Below are 17,046 nucleotides of genomic sequence, written 5' to 3' on the forward strand. Positions count from 1 at the left end.
TTTCCTCCACGGGCTTATACAGCAGACATAAGTCGTGACGAAAATTACTCGATCGTGGTACGCGCCATTTTCTTGGGAAAAGTATTTCAGACTTTCCACCGTCGGAGAAAAATTTATTAGAAAAAATGGCCAGATATTTCCTGTACCGAAGTCTGACATCCCATTAAGTATGCGGAAGTCAATAAGAAGTCGTCACCATAGTGTAAATGCCAACAAGTTGGCTGGAAATAGCAAATCTCTGTTTTTTGCCGCAAATAGTAGCAGTTCAAGCCAAGAAATATTTTTGGAGTGTCCTGGAGCCAATAGTTATACCCCTGAACACTGACCCCTCGGGAAATCAACATTGGACCTTTCAACAAGACTCTGTTCCTGCTCACGGTGCAAAATTGTCCAAAAAACCGCTTTGGACGAATTTTCATGACTTTTTTTCATCTCTCGTACGGTGCTCAGCATCTGCAGACCTTTATCCCATAAATTATGACTGGGGGTCAAAATTATAGATGCAAGTATGTTCTAAATCTCACACAAGTGTGGAAGTCCTGAAGTCACACCAACAAAAGATCTGGTCGCTTTTCCCAGGAAAACCGTGCGTGCCGCGATCGAGCAGTCTCCGCCCCGACTTATGTCTTCGGTACACGACCCTGGAGGAAATTTTGAAAAAGAAGTTAAGATTTCTAAACAATATTAGTGCCTTGTGCATCCGTAAAAATGTCGAACAAATAGCACTAATACTTTGGGATTTATCACCGGAAATGCTTGTACGGGAATACCTGGTCCGAGTATGTATGTATTTGCACTCGAAAGAATGCTTTGGGTATCCGTGTAATGCGTATATAAATTTTACACGTATAACGTACAATGCGCAATCCCGACTGCCACGTTTCACGTTGAAAAACTGGAGAGGAATATAAAATCCCACGGCAATCGATAAATATTTTGGTATTGGTAATACCAATACCAACATTTGGTATTGTGTTGGAGGAAAGAAGCCGCGGAGAATGTACAAAGCAAAACGATTCCTACTCAGACGTTCGGCGCAAATATGTTATATTGGTAATTTCGTATAACTTTCTTCATAATTGATATATTTATTTAAATTATTAGAAATTATTTTGCTATCATCCTGCATAATTTATCATTTGTCATTGCTTTACTATGAAAAGCTTTACTACTCTTAATCTTAACTTAACATAACTTAACTTAACTATGAAAACATTATGCAACAAGAATACTTAAAAAACAAGAATCTATTGTATAGAATACGAAGATATTGATATTGATAATTCTTGATAATTTCAACTTAAGTTCGGCTTACTTTTATTCGAGTGTTAAAAGAAAAATTTACAAAAATGCTATCGTGTCACAAATGTCGCAATACTAAAACTAAAACTAGAGAAATGCAAAAATTAGGTAAGTATGTCAATTTAAAATATGTATATCTAATAAGGTTCTCCTATGGCCCAAATAATAGCTTATTAAATGTATTTAACAGTTTTACAAACATAATTCCGCCATCATATATTTTGTTTAGAAATTTATTTCATTCAGCATTCTTTCATCTTAGTTTTCATCTAAAATGTATTAAAATATTCATGTAGCATCGAAACTTTGTAATAAATTACTTTATATCCACAACCATCACAGTGGATAACTATTTGTCAATTTACATAGATCTTTCTAAAATGCCAGGAAATGACTGACAATTTTATGTGACCATTCGACCCTAACCGCTCGCTCTCAAATCCTCCACGAATCGCTTCACCACCGAAACAAAATATGTCTGAAGTGCTATGAAGGTGACAGCACTGATTGCAATGAAAAGCCCAGTCCCAACTTCTCCATCAATTGCGATGACCACAAAGAGAACGACTACTCCAACAGTTGCGAGGGGAAGTGAGATGTAACTCCACACCATCCAAGGAATGATCAGGCGATGCTTTCGCTATTAATGTATAAGAATCATTAATTTAATTAATTCCCCGACAGACTATTGGTTCTGGCAAGGTGCCGTTTTACTCTTAAGATTTCCATCTGCGCACAATATGATTCTTCGATCAATGTGCACAATGCATGTACAAGAGTTTGTTGCCGTTCACATGCTGAATCATTCAAACTCACCGTCCATCACCTTAAATGACCTCACTCGTAACAGATAAATTATTGCAACTGGTCGAAAAGTGAATTATTTTTACACAAAATTCCACCATTTCACTTCGTAAATCTTATATTGTGCCCATTTTAGTTATGCAAGCTTTGAACCCTGAACTCAAGCAACAGGGCTGAAGTATGCTTGTCTATTCATTTGGTGAGAAAACATTAGCTAATTAAATGGAGAAACTCCACTTACGACACGATAACCTTGCACCATCAGACAAGCCAGAATCAGATACACGGCCGCGAGAAACATCTGGATGAAGGCCAATGTAATGTAACGATTCGCTAAAAAAATTATGATTTTGTAGGCAAAACGCAAAACAGATAGTTCTGCAATATGGAGAAAGAATTGTGCAAAAATACGTACAATGTCCTTGTTTGAAGAGCTCCTTAGTTTACTCTTTATAAATTCCGATCGAGTATAAAACAATGACAGTAATCTAAGTAGAATTAGGGAATAAAATTTTGAAATAAGTGCAATTTTTCATGTTTTTTTTATAAATGGAGAAAACTTACAATATTCAAAATTCCGATAACAAATGTCCCTTCTCCTATCGGGAAGCAATCCAAGCAACATGTCTGCGTGGACATTGTTTTCACAGTGCAAATCACCAAAACGCGAAATCGAATTAGATTTGCACGTTCAGGTTTGCCAATGCTATACAGTTTCGGTAATACATATATAATTAAATTATGTATGTAGGTAATCAAAAGTATAACTAAATATTAGGATTGACCAGTTTTGGTCTGTAGAATTTACGGCAAAATGCAATGATTTTTATAAATTAGTGTCCCTCAATTTATGTATTTATGGTCAACTTAAACACTCCTGTCTCATCGTAGAATTAATGTGAAACGAAGTATGTAAATATGCACGTAGCTATTTAGAATTTTTGCAGAAATTTGTGTATTTACTTGGCCGAACAACTCAAAATTCGACTTGAATGAAGGTATATGAAGTATAATTGTATAATTTACATATTCATGCATTTATTATTCATTTGGGTATAGCCTTATTTTCGCAGAAAATGGGTTTATATGTTATTAACAAGATATTATGTACTACATACGTACATATTTATGTATGTACATAGTTCGACTACGAATACATGTGCACGTGTATAAGCATAAGAATAAATTCTAAACACTTTCGTTACTCTAATACCGTTCTGTGCTAACAATGGAGGTCTCCCAACGTATGCTCACAGATTTGGACCAAACTAGCATAAATCGATCACAAATATGATTATGGTGCATCTAGAAAGTATTGAGCATCGGCCAATGTTAATAATACTAAAAGGCTAAATGGCCGACCTCTCCATAAGTAATAACATGTAAAGTTTCGAAATTAATTGCACGGTCATTTCTTGATGGATTTTCGAAATGGCGCCCGTTTTGGAAACCTTGGACTTTGCGGAGAATTGCTTCATATTTTCAGATTTTTTAAATTAGGCCCCACCCCCTCTAAATCCAGGTCACAAGGTAAAAAACAAGTAACACTTCTTTATCGGATTTTAAAATTTTACGACTGGATTCGACGGATCTGGGGGTAAATTCTTGGTGGAAATAGTCAGGTCATCATATTCAGCGACTATTAGGGCGCACCCCCTCCGTTGGTGTCATTGGGGGGGTGGTCAAATGTCAAATCAGCACATTTAAGGTAGCAAAAAATTCTCCCACACCGTCGTTTTTGAAATTCAATGTCGCCAATACACGTAGTCTTACCAAGGCCCTCTGTGTGAACGACATCCCATTGTCATAGACCCCATGGCGACAGGGGGTGTGGTTATCGGCGCCTCTGCCAATACTTTACCAATCCACGCTATGTGACATATTATTTTTCCCAGGATGGTAATGAGATTTCAGTGGCATATTTCAAATTTAAATATGCCACACCCCCTGTGGGTGTGGCCGTCACTATCCAGTGAATCTACTGAAACCTAGTCATGTGACATATCAATTTTCTCAGCTCGCCAAGGGGATTTCAGGTATGTAGTTAAAATTTAGTAAACCACACCCCCTGTGGGTGTGGCTGTCGCTACACAATGAAACTACTCTAAGCTGATCATGCGACATATCAATTTTCTCAGCTCGCCAAGGGGATTTCAGTGGTATAGTTAAAATTTTTAAAGTCACACCCCCTGTGGGTGTGGTTGTTAGCATTCCGCCAATCTACGTAACCAGGGTCATGTGACATATCAATTTTCTCAGCAACTCAATAGGATTGCAGTGGTGTAATTCAAATTTGAAAAGCCACACCCCTTGTGGGTGTGGTTGTCAGCCACTTCTCGAATTAAATGAAACCAAACGATGAAACAGATCATTTTTCATAGATTGATCAGAAAATTCTAATTGAAAAATTGAAATTCGGAAACCAAACAGGCAAGCCCTTAGCGGGCAAATAAATTACGTATTGCGCCACTAAAGTTGTTCTATTCATTAAAGGAATGTATGGACCTCATCTTTAAGCCACACATGTATTTGCTTAGAAAAATGTGTAAGGGTCCTTCGCAGGAGGGTTTTTAACATAAATTTGTGTCTCTTAATTTTTCCATATTCCATGTACTCAGATGGTGATTTTGAAATCTGTTCATCTTCGAGTGTTTTTACATTCATCATGTAGATTTTATTTATTTGTTTAATTTAAGTTACAGATGACAGATTATGTTGAGTTAAGAAAATACAGATTTTTAACTATAATAAAATCTTCATTTTTTAAGAAACCGAACGGAGAATTAAAAATCTTCAATTGAATACAAAGACGAGAGGAAACTAAATACAAAAATAAATAAATTGAAAACCTTTATGCATGGAACATTAAATATAATTTCTCGCCCAGCCAACAATTCTTTGTGTTTTCTGCCTCAATTCGGCCACAATTTTCGACCTATTCGGGATCGATTTCTTGACGTCCAGAAATCCCGAAGAAATCGGTGGGAAATGTCCGCAGAATCGTACAGATTTCTTGACGATTCGTCACGACTTTTTATGCCGAATTCTGTACGAATTCTTTGCGATTCTTTCTCGATTTCGTAATGATTTCTGATAGAAATCCTAATGAATTTTGTACGAATTCTGCCCGAAATCACTACGATTTACATTTAAATAAAAAATTAGATAAATGATTTGATCATTTAAATTATTTTATTACTTTTATGACCATAACAAAAAATTAATTAATTATTTGTAAATTAATTCTGTGATGATGGCGAGGGCAGGTTGTTGGTGACTGGCTGTTTCCTGTGAAATTAAAAGAGGTTTTAAATATTTTGCACAATATAAATATTCATAATAGCAAAAAACATAAAAATTTCTCACTTGTTTCTTTTATACACACGATCACCGGCCTTAGTCAACTCCCTCGAGATTCCGTCATCAATTTTTGAGTGGTCAAGTGTCAATGGGCTCATCAGATTTGCCGCACCCCCTAATAATTAAAAAAATAGTATAAATTCAAGGGAAGAAATCCATTTTAATTATATACACATATGATTCATTCTATCTATTCATACTTACTGTAAAGGACATCTTTGATATCCGCCAACGTAGAAAACGAAAGCTTTTTCTGCATTCCTTTTAGACTATACATGGCCAATACGTCGTCGGTCATCAATTTTTTCAACATCTTGCTAATGACATCGATTTCCTCGTATCCTCTCACTCCTCCAGAGACGATGGTGATCTGAATACCCCAAAGCACAATTACCACAAGCCAAACGAAATAAAGACGGATTAACCTTTCTACAACATTTTACAAAATCAAATATTTACCAGGTCAGCTTTTGCTACGCCAGACGACTTTACCATGTCATTTAGCTTGTCCAATTCCACTGTATTTGTAAGAGGAAACGTAAATTCCTGAAGTTCCATCGAAATCGTTGTATTGGAGGCAGAGCGACCTTTCCCTCCATCGAGAATTGTGCGCAGAATTTGACCTTGTTCTGCTAATGCAAGTTGAATTCCCTTGACCATGCGCAGCACTGAAATTAAAATAACCGAAATTTTATTGAGATATTCTTTGGATAATCGAAATACTAGAAAATCTTAAAAAGCTCACATTGAGTAATTTCGCAGGGATCCGTCTGAACCTCCTTCACACCAGTGTCAATCGCTCGAGAGACGAAATACACGACGTCTTGATCTTGTGTTACAGAAAACGCCTCTCTCGACAAGTTTTCTTCTAGAGTAATGTTGACGTCGCTTGGAATAACACTTCCTGACTCATCAATTTCGGGTGGCGTGGGAAGAGAAACCTGTCGTTTTGATTTCGATGCCGACATGGCGTTTCTTTGTTCTTCAAAATCCGAAGTATAGGTTGCTGCTTTCAAATTTTGGCGAGCTTCGTTGTAGCTTCCTGAAAAATTGGACAAAAATTCAATGGTTTATAAAATTATGAATGTAGTTTGGAATGTAAAATGGAATATAAGGCAAATGACATGTGAGCTTACCGTACGCATTTCCGACGATCAGAGCTTTGCATTTTATCCACGTCTCGAGATTCGGTTCAGCATAACTCTTAACAAGTTTATTTACATTATTCGGTGGGGGTGGCCAATAACAGACTTCTCCAACCATCCACGGCTTGGCAACAACGGCAACAGTATCATTTTCTTCAGGAAATTTTACAATTTGGAATTCCATTATTTAACTACAATGTAAAAGGGGGAACACAACAGTTTTTAAATTGGATTCGTTTAAAACAACACACTTGTAATTAATCTCGGAGATAGGGATTTGTATTTCACTTGACAATTTTGACAAATCTACATTAATTGTTGAGATAAGTGAAGAATCACAAGGGTAGGTAAACGCACTTTCAAAGCCACACAATTTTCGACAGACTACCGTCACCTCTCCGGTTTTTTCTAAGAACTTTTGCGCGACTGCAAATTGTCGGTTAGCGAAACAAAATGTACCGTTATGAACATTAGGTTTTAATGTAAAGTTTTTATATTTCACAGCACTATAACTTCCGTCAGATTGGATTTTTGACAGTACTGAAACTTCTACTTTGTTCACAAAAGGCCCCTGCACTACAGAATCTTTTTCAATTAACCGCCTGTGAACTTGAGCCAAAGAACCAAATGATTTTCGAATTAATCTCTTAATTTCACCAAGTTTATTTTCATACTTGAAGGCACTAAATGTGTCTAATCCACCAAGTCGACGGACATCTGTTGCCAAATGTATTAGTCCATGAATGTTGTACGAAATATTCACTTTTCCATACAATATTTTAAATTGGCTAACAAAATAATGTAATAGAGAATCAGCATAAGTAATAAGTTGCTCTTTTTGTTTTGGTGAAGCCAAAATTCGGATTGCAAAGTTGAGACACAAAAATAATTGGTAATGTTGTTCTGGTAAATGTTTCTTCAAAGCCAAGGGACCCGTATAAAGAAGAAATGTACGTAATTCAGTTGCTTTCCACCTGTCAATTTCTGAGAGTGGTCTATGTTTCCGGTTGAACTCTACAGGTAAACACTTGCCAACTTGTACGAGTTTTTTTGATATTTTTAAAATCACTTTCGGCCCTAGACGAAATACTTTAACTTTTCCACTTGTCCACAGTTTTACCAACTTTTTTGTAACTCCTAAGCAAATCAAATGCATGTATTCATAGGGAAAACTTTCTACCATGTCGAGGGGAAGCTTTTCTAAGTCACTAATTCCATTATGATGTTTTTCTTGCACCCGTCCTCTAAAAGTGTCATTTGTTCTTAATTCGGCATCCGTTTTTAACATAACCACCCGGTTGTCAATATATTTACCCTTAACTATGCACTTTCCACAACCATAATAACCGGTATGATTTTTAATGCTTGTAATAAACGCACGAGCAGGGGCGTCACAAATAAATGCTTCTATTTGAAAATTGATTTTACGGCTATTGTAAATAATTCCATTACTAATTAGTTCGAGAGATTCTTCCACAAAATCGCGAAGATAATTATTCAAGTCGTTTGGCTTACTGCAACCTTCGTAAATTCCAATTACAAACACATCACTAACGTTTTTCACACTTCCAAGACTGGGCCAAAGCTGTTTATTTGTACTTTTGTGAATGGGAATGCCGTCAATATTAATGTGAACAACAACTGTCTCGGGGCATGAATTTGATTTGTTTAAAACTTTTATAATTCCGGCTGCAAGTCCTAAATGGCAGTATTGTCCAGGCTCAACTTGTCGAATAACGGTAGTAGTGGGCGTTTGAAGTAATGTTCTTGCTTCTGATGGCAAGTCTGAGAAACATTGATGAGTTTTTAATATTTCAAGGAGGTCGGAAATAGCTGAGTGAGTCACGTTATGTCCAGTTCCCCATTTCTGAAGTTTTATTCTAAGGTCAATGCTGTCCTCCAATAAATCTATGCAGTCACTATCAGAACTGTTGCTTTCGTCAATTAAAGGTGAAAATTCCCCAATGTCAAACTTTTCTAAGTAATTATTTTGCGCTGGCACATAATTTAGTAAATCACTATCTGCATTACTTATAATTTCACTTACTGATTCGAGTTGTAGTTTGTGATTATGAGGTGTAGATTCGTGTTGTTCTTGGCTTCTTACGTCGTTGGTTATCACAGGTTGTTGTTGGAGGGAGGATTTATTATTCAGATAACTTTCCAAATTAATGTTGTTCTTTAAAATCCTCCGTTTTTGTCTGAGGGAGAGCAGTAATAAATTGCGTGGGCTCATGGCCACTTCCAAGAACAAACTGCCGCCTTAGCTAGAATTCCTTAAGAATTCGTACAATACAATTGAGATTACCGAAATCTCCAAGAAATCGTGGCGAATTCGGGCTTTCCTTCTGTCTAAATTCGATCAAGATTTTCCTTTGAGAATTCGGAGTGAAATCACAAAGAAATCGTACCGAATTTTAGTCATCTTTCGGCCTAAATTCGTTGAAGATTTTTCGGTGCGAATTCGTAGTGAAATCGCATCGAATTCTTCAAGAATTCTGACAGCTTTCGAGCTCGATGTAATTTCGACCTGTTCGTACAGAATTCTTTCAAAGAATTTTGGCCGAATTGTTGGCTGGGCGGTATGTGATTTACGTTGATGAATGACTAAATTGTTCATTAAATATTTATTCCAATTTTGAATATTCTGATTCTTTGAATATCGAGTGAATATCTATTCAATTCGTGTGAGTGAATAATTTTCTGATCAATCTATGAAAAATGATCTGTTTCATCGTTTGATTTCATTTAATTCGAGAAGTGGCTGACAACCACACCCACAAGGGGTGTGGCTTTTCAAATTTGAATTACACCACTGCAATCCCCTTGAGTTGCTGAGAAAATTGATATGTCGCATGACCCTGGTTACGTAGATTGGCGGAATGCTAACAACCACACCCACAGGGGGTGTGACTTTAAAAATTTTAACTATACCACTGAAATCCCCTTGGCGAGCTGAGAAAATTGATGTGTCGCATGATCAGCTTAGAGTAGTTTCATTGTGTAGCGACAGCCACACCCACAGGGGGTGTGGTTTACTAAATTTTAACTACATACCTGAAATCCCCTTGGCGAGCTGAGAAAATTGATATGTCACATGACTAGGTTTCAGTAGATTCACTGGATAGTGACGGCCACACCCACAGGGGGTGTGGCATATTTAAATTTGAAATATGCCACTGAAATCTCATTACCATCCTGGGAAAAATAATATGTCACATAGCGTGCATTGGTAAAGTATTGGCAGAAGCGCCGATAACCACACCCCCTGTCGCCATGGGGTCTATGACAATGGGATGTCGTTCACACAGAGGGCCTTGGTAAGACTACGTGTATTGGCGACATTGAATTTCAAAAACGACGGTGTGGGAGAATTTTTTGCTACCTTAAATGTGCTGATTTGACATTTGACCACCCCCCCAATGACACCAACGGAGGGGGTGCGCCCTAATAGTCGCTGAATATGATGACCTGACTATTTCCACCAAGAATTTACCCCCAGATCCGTCGAATCCAGTCGTAAAATTTTAAAATCCGATAAAGAAGTGTTACTTGTTTTTTACCTTGTGACCTGGATTTAGAGGGGGTGGGGCCGGTTTGCCGGAGATATTTGCATCTACAGGGGGAAAAATACGCAGCAAATTTGGAAAATGAAAAATTTGACTTGAGGGTGCGTTTTCTCTTATTTTTATGCAAATTTTATACTAATTATATTTGTGATCGATTGACACTAATTTCGTCCAAATCTGTGAGCATACGTTGGGAGACCTCCAATGTAAGTGTTTTTAAGACACGCACTCGTTCTCCTAAGCTTTAATCCTGTGAAAGACTTCATCCCGGTAACTAGGCAGAAATTATTGTCTTACTGAAATGAAGGAAAACCACCACAACCACATCCCGCGTAGCTATGTTGCTATAAGCTATCAACAAGATAAAGAAGAAGGCACTCTCGCGTTGCGTATTGCCAGAAAAAAATACAGCTTAAAAGGATTAAATTCTTATCCATATGTTTGACATGTTGTACATAATATGAGTCTTACCGTAAACTAACTTGTCATTGATTGACATATGAATTTACTCGGAATTGTACATATTTATATTCCTTGAAAATACATAATAAAATATTTGAATTAATGACAGAGTTATCCCTAATTACTTTATTAACGGTACAGAATTAATACTGAAATATAGCACGACTTGTGGTTTGAACATTAAAAGAAGAGGCTATGGTAGAGGAATCATAATTAAAGACATTTCTTGCTGAGAGGCTTGTTGGCCGACCTCGTAATGCTTAATAACATTGGTGACTGAATTTAGCAGTACTTTACCAATTGATGACCGATTTTCAAAATTACGACTGTTTTGGAAACCTCAGGTCAATTGGCAAAATATATATTTCCAGATTTTCGAAATTCGACCACACCCCCTCGAAATTAAGGTCACAAGTTCAAAAAAAGCATAAAATTCAATTAATGCATACAGCGGAATTTGAAAGCACAAAAATCGGATTGCAAGTCGACAAAATACCTCGACCCCCTGGACACTGAACAATGTTCCTGGGGTCACATGCCCCACCCCCAGTGGGTGTGGTCCTGTGCGACTTTTCCATATCAATGAAACAATGTCATGTGACAGATCATTTTTCTCAGGACCATGGGGACATTACGATTGAATGCCTAAAATTGACGAACCACACCCCCAGTGGGTGTGGTCCTTGGCGACTTTTCCATATCAATGAAACAATGTCATGTAACGTATCATTTTTCTCAGGACCACGATGACATTACGATTGAATGCCTAAAATTTACGAACCACACCCACAGTGGGTGTGGTCCTTGGCGACTTTTCCATATCAATGAAACAATGTCATGTGACAGATCATTTTTCTCAGGACCATGGGGACATTACGATTGAATGCCTAAAATTGACGAACCACACCCCCAGTGGGTGTGGTCCTTGGCGACTTTTCCATATCAATGAAACAATGTCATGTGACATATCATTTTTCTCAGGACCATGAGGACATTACGATTGAATGCCTAAAATTGACGAACCACACCCCCAGTGGGTGTGGTCCTTGGCGACTTTTCCATATCAATGAAACAATGTCATGTGACAGATCATTTTTCTCAGGACCATGGGGACATTACGATTGAATGCCTAAAATTGACGAACCACACCCCCAGTGGGTGTGGTCCTTGGCGACTTTTCCATATCAATGAAACAATGTCATGTGACATATCATTTTTCTCAGGACCATGAGGACATTACGATTGAATGCCTAAAATTGACGAACCACACCCCCAGTGGGTGTGGTCCTTGGCGACTTTTCCATATCAATGAAACAATGTCATGTAACGTATCATTTTTCTCAGGACCACGATGACATTACGATTGAATGCCTAAAATTTACGAACCACACCCCCAGCGGGTGTGGTTCTTGGCGACTTTTCCATATCAATGAAACAATGTCATGTAACATATCATTTTTCTCAGGACCATGAGGACATTGCGATTGAATGCCTAAAATTGACGAACCACACCCACAGTGGGTGTGGTCCTCCGGAATTTTCGGTTTTAACGAAAACATGTCATGTGATACATCATTTTTCTCAGCTCAACGAGGGGATCTCGACAGAGTAATTAAAATTTGGAAACCACACCCCCAGTGGGCGTGGTTTTCAAGAAATGTTAGATTTTAATTAAACCATGTCATGTTATATATCGCCGTTGAAGCTGCCAAAAGGGCCTTCTCCTTTTTATGCTAATTGCCAAAAGGGTATTCTCCCAAAACTAAATTTTGCAGGGGAGCATAAAAACCAAAAATTCCTATAAAACAATATTAAGCAATATTATATTATAAAGCAATATTGTCATAATTACGCACATATGGAAAACTTTTATCCACTCAAGTAAATTGTTAACAACAAATGAGTGTACTTGTAAACTGTTTATCAGTTTATTTACCACTTTTTACGAGGCAAATCATCATAAGATGCATGTAACTTAATAGGAATTACAGATTTTTAAATTTTGATCTCCGATTTTTATGCCCTTCGCATATGTTGTAGTGCTGGGGGAGAGTAGGAAAAGTGAAGAAGGGTTTGCCTCCATGGTCCCGTTTGCGCTAACCACACCCCCTCAAAGAGTCAAATAAACCTGTTTTTGCTTGTTTAAATCTTCACTAAAAATCTAGTTTTTCTCGTATTTCGAAAATTCTTGCACTATCGTAGTCCCAAATAGTTACTTTCTCATATATGGTATCAAATTTAACTTTTTTTAAATTCTGATTTTTTCAGATAATAAAATTTCGAAAATCTAAAATTAAAAATATGGAATTTGATGCCGGATAGGATAACACAACTATCCAGGACTGCGGAAATGTAAGAAACGCCTAAATCTGAGGAAAACAGGATTTTTGTGTGAACATTTAAACTAGCGAAAATAGCTTTTTTTGTCTTTTTGAGGGGGTGTAACACGGGCAAATAGGGTCATAGAAGAGAACCCTCCTTCACTTTTCCTGCACTTATCTAGAACTACAAGGTATCATAAAAGCTTCGGGATCAGAGATTCATACAGCAAGGTGTTACATGTATCTCACCTACTCTCGCTCCAAAAGCTTATTTAGGAAGGTTCCGAATTTTCTAAAAAAATTTGGTTCGACTTACCTTGTTCATAAAATTGTGTAGAATTTATTGACCCTAAAATCTCAGTACCCCTCAAAAGTGGACTTCGCCCCTTTGCCAATTGACACAAAATGGACAAGGCCCTTTTGGCAGCTTCAACGACGATATCGTTCTTCTCGGGAAGAGGGTGACATTTTGACTGACTTAATATAAAGTTAAAACCGCACCCACAGTGGGAGTGGTCATCTGCGACTTTTCTGGTTTTGCAAATCCATGCCATGTGCCATATCAATTTTCTCAGCTCCTCCAGGGGATATCGATTGCGTACTTAAAATTTACTGACCACACCCCTAGTGGGAGTGGTCGTCTGGAACTTTCGGTTTTTAGAAAACGTGCGTTGTGATATATCAATTTATCAGCTCAATGGACGGGCTACGATGAAGAATGGAATTTTTTTACATCACAATGGGTACAGAGATCAACGCTATCGATTGTACACATATGTACCTGTGCAGCAAAACTTTATTCATTCAAAGATGAGTCATCCCGATTTCTGACTTCAGATTTCCATCCACACTCATAATGGAGGTGCAGATCATATTCAGCCCAGATAGTTCTTTGACCATGTTAGTTTGGAAGAACAAGCTTTTAAAGACAATTTTTGGTTTGGCACTTGTACAGACGCGCAAAATTCAGCACGTTATGGGCTCCGCAAGTCCGCAAAAACGCTTGATTTTTCAACAACCTCCATCGCGAACGCAACTTTTTTTCCGTTTCGCCCGCTCGCTCTCTCACTCCCACGCGATGACATCTGGCCCCATTTCTTAATTCGCTCCACGTACTATGCTTGGGGTGAAAAATGAAAGAAGTGAGAGATCCTTTCATTTACAATAACCCATCTGAAATAACTGAACATTTCACTAATTTTCATTCACAGAACGAAAAATTCATTTTCATTCTCTAGCATTTTCTCATATGAATGAAAGACAACAGGAATGATTGTGCAGCACTAATGCATAGATAAACTAAAACCCGGTTGTATGCTGCGCGTCACGAAGGCTGTAGCGTCTGAAATGAAGTTTATTCAGCCATCGTGTTTAGGTTTATCCTGGATATAATTTAACTGGTTTCCAACTGTAGTAAGTTTGGTTAAGAAAAATCTAATGGGTGTTGTCTAATTGGTGTAATGGGTGTAAATATGCATACCAGAAAAATAAACACAAAAATTTACTGCAAAAGTTTAAACCCGTTCCATATTAAAAATTATTTCATAAGGAAACGACAGTGAAACACGTATTTGACAATAATTTACATTTATTCTAGTCCGCGTACTTGCAAAAAGGTAAACAATTGGAAAGAATCGGAAGTTGACCATTGCGTGGAAATCATATTGCAAATTTCCAAAAGCGAGACTAGGGCTCCCTAAAAATTAGTGCTATTATTAAATCCCCCATATCAAAATCCTTCTTAGGAAATAGAAAAATATATGTGCCGTACCAAGTAATCCTAAATCGGGCCAGCAAACAGTCAAATCTCAGCAAATTGACTGAAAATTGTTTCAAATTCAATCCAAAATCATTGGATGCCACTACAAAATTTGACTTCATACAACAAGGGGCATTGTGAGATCCAAATTAGCTCATGAAATGTGAAGATGAGATTACATGAACACAATCTCAAGGGTAGTTAGTCCGAGAAAAGTGTGGAAAAAATGAGCTGAGAAAACCGATATATCACAAGACACCTTTTCGGAAAAACCGAAAATTACCAAGGCCCACACCCACTGTGGGTGTGGTTCGTAAATTTTAGGCATTCAATCGTAATGCCCTCATGGTCCGGAGAAAAATGATGTCCCATGACATTGTTTCATTGATATGGAAAAGTCGCCAAGGACCACACCCACTGTGGGTGTGGTTCGTAAATTTTAGGCATTCAATCGTAATGCCCTCATGGTCCGGAGAAAAATGATGTCCCATGACATTGTTTCATTGATATGGAAAAGTCGCCAAGGACCACACCCACTGTGGGTGTGGTTCGTCAATTTTAGGCATTCAATCGTAATGCCCTCATGGTCCGGAGAAAAATGATATGTCCCATGACATTGTTTCATTGATATGGAAAAGTCGCCAAGGACCACACCCACTGGGGGTGTGGTTCGTAAATTTTAAGTATTCAATCGTAATGCCCTCATGGTCCGGAGAAAAATGATATGTCCCATGACATTGTTTCATTGATATGGAAAAGTCGCCAAGGACCACACCCACTGGGGGTGTGGTTCGTAAATTTTAGGTATTCAATCGTAATGTCCTCATGGTCGTGAGAAAATTGATATGTCACATGACTTGGTTTCATTGATATGGAAAAGTCGCAGAGGACCACACCCACTGGGGGTGTGGTTCGTCAATTTTAGGCATTCAATCGTAATGTCCCCATGGTCCTGAGAAAAATGATCTGTCACATGACATTGTTTCATTGATATGGAAAAGTCGCACAGGACCACACCCACTGGGGGTGGGGCATGTGACCCCAGGAACATTGTTCAGTGTCCAGGGGGTCGAGGTATTTTGTCGACTTGCAATCCGATTTTTGTGCTTTCAAATTCCGCTGTATGCATTAATTGAATTTTATGCTTTTTTTGAACTTGTGACCTTAATTTCGAGGGGGTGTGGTCGAATTTCGAAAATCTGGAAATATATATTTTGCCAATTGACCTGAGGTTTCCAAAACAGTCGTAATTTTGAAAATCGGTCATCAATTGGTAAAGTACTGCTAAATTCAGTCACCAATGTTATTAAGCATTACGACTCGTAATTTACGAGGTCGGCCAACAAGCCTCTCAGCAAGATACAATCTAAAATGTCTTTAATTTTAATGCCTCTACCATAATAATTCTTGACTTCTTGTTAACTATGACCCCTCCCCAGTGACCTCGGAGAGCGATGGTATTCAGGATTAATTGAGCCCTTCCTGTAAGGTCAGAAATTGATCGTAATTTTTACCTCACACAATCGCCCTCCACTGAGGAGGGCTGTTGGCTGACAAGTAGTCAAGTAGTCATGTAACGTAACGTGAAAATAAGATTCGTCTTATTACATACATATTTAGGCGTGTATGTAGAATTTGCAATCATGTCGTTAATTTTGTTATTATAAAATTTGGTAATGTCATTCCCATCACAATAAATATTAACGGATCAAATCACATTTCGTATCGAGTTGCCAAGGCAACTGTGGTATTTAAGCTGAGCGACTAGTTAGACGAACCAGAAGTGACTCTAATTTGGAATTGATTGAAGACGAGTAGGTAATAAAGAGGAAAATGAGAGCACTACGTACATATTAATGAATCCACCCGCAGCGCCTCTTATCGAGAAAGTTTTCAACCCACTACCGCAAATTTGTTAACTTGAACAATGCAATTTGTAATTACACTTATTCACTGCAACATATTACCGTAAAAACTCAAATAGTAGCCGTTGCTCTAATAGTAGCCCTGCCCAAATAGTAGCCTTGCCCAAATAGTAGCCCTGCCCAAATAGTAGCCTTGCCCAAATAGTAGCCCTGCCCAAATAGTAGCCTTATTCGAATAGACGCGTCTTTAAACCACACTTCTTGACAGTTCATTAAGATAATTAAATTATAATTCAATACAATCGTAGTTACACGCTATAGAAGCGATGAGTCGATGACAAAACTCGAATTTAGCTCATCGAAGGAATCATTGAAGGGCAGGTCGAGCAGAATAATATCATAATGAGCTACGTCTCTAAGGGCAAAATTGGTGTTGTTATTAAATTAAATTTGAGCTTG

General features: G+C 37.8%; 1 long non-coding RNA gene across 1 annotated transcript; it reads right to left on the reverse strand.

Moving 5' to 3' along the window:
* Window positions 1-1,013: 1,013 nt before the first annotated feature.
* Window positions 1,014-3,064, reverse strand: LOC118438859. Its single transcript, XR_004837094.1, has 4 exons — window positions 2,671-3,064; window positions 2,522-2,594; window positions 2,348-2,439; window positions 1,014-1,942 (listed from the first exon to the last, which is right to left on the reverse strand). It is a non-coding gene; the product is annotated as an uncharacterized LOC118438859 (long non-coding RNA).
* Window positions 3,065-17,046: the final 13,982 nt, after the last annotated feature.

Source organism: Folsomia candida, unplaced genomic scaffold, assembly GCF_002217175.1.
Source record: "Folsomia candida strain VU population unplaced genomic scaffold, ASM221717v1 Fcan01_Sc027, whole genome shotgun sequence".
NCBI classification, from domain to species: domain Eukaryota; kingdom Metazoa; phylum Arthropoda; class Collembola; order Entomobryomorpha; family Isotomidae; genus Folsomia; species Folsomia candida.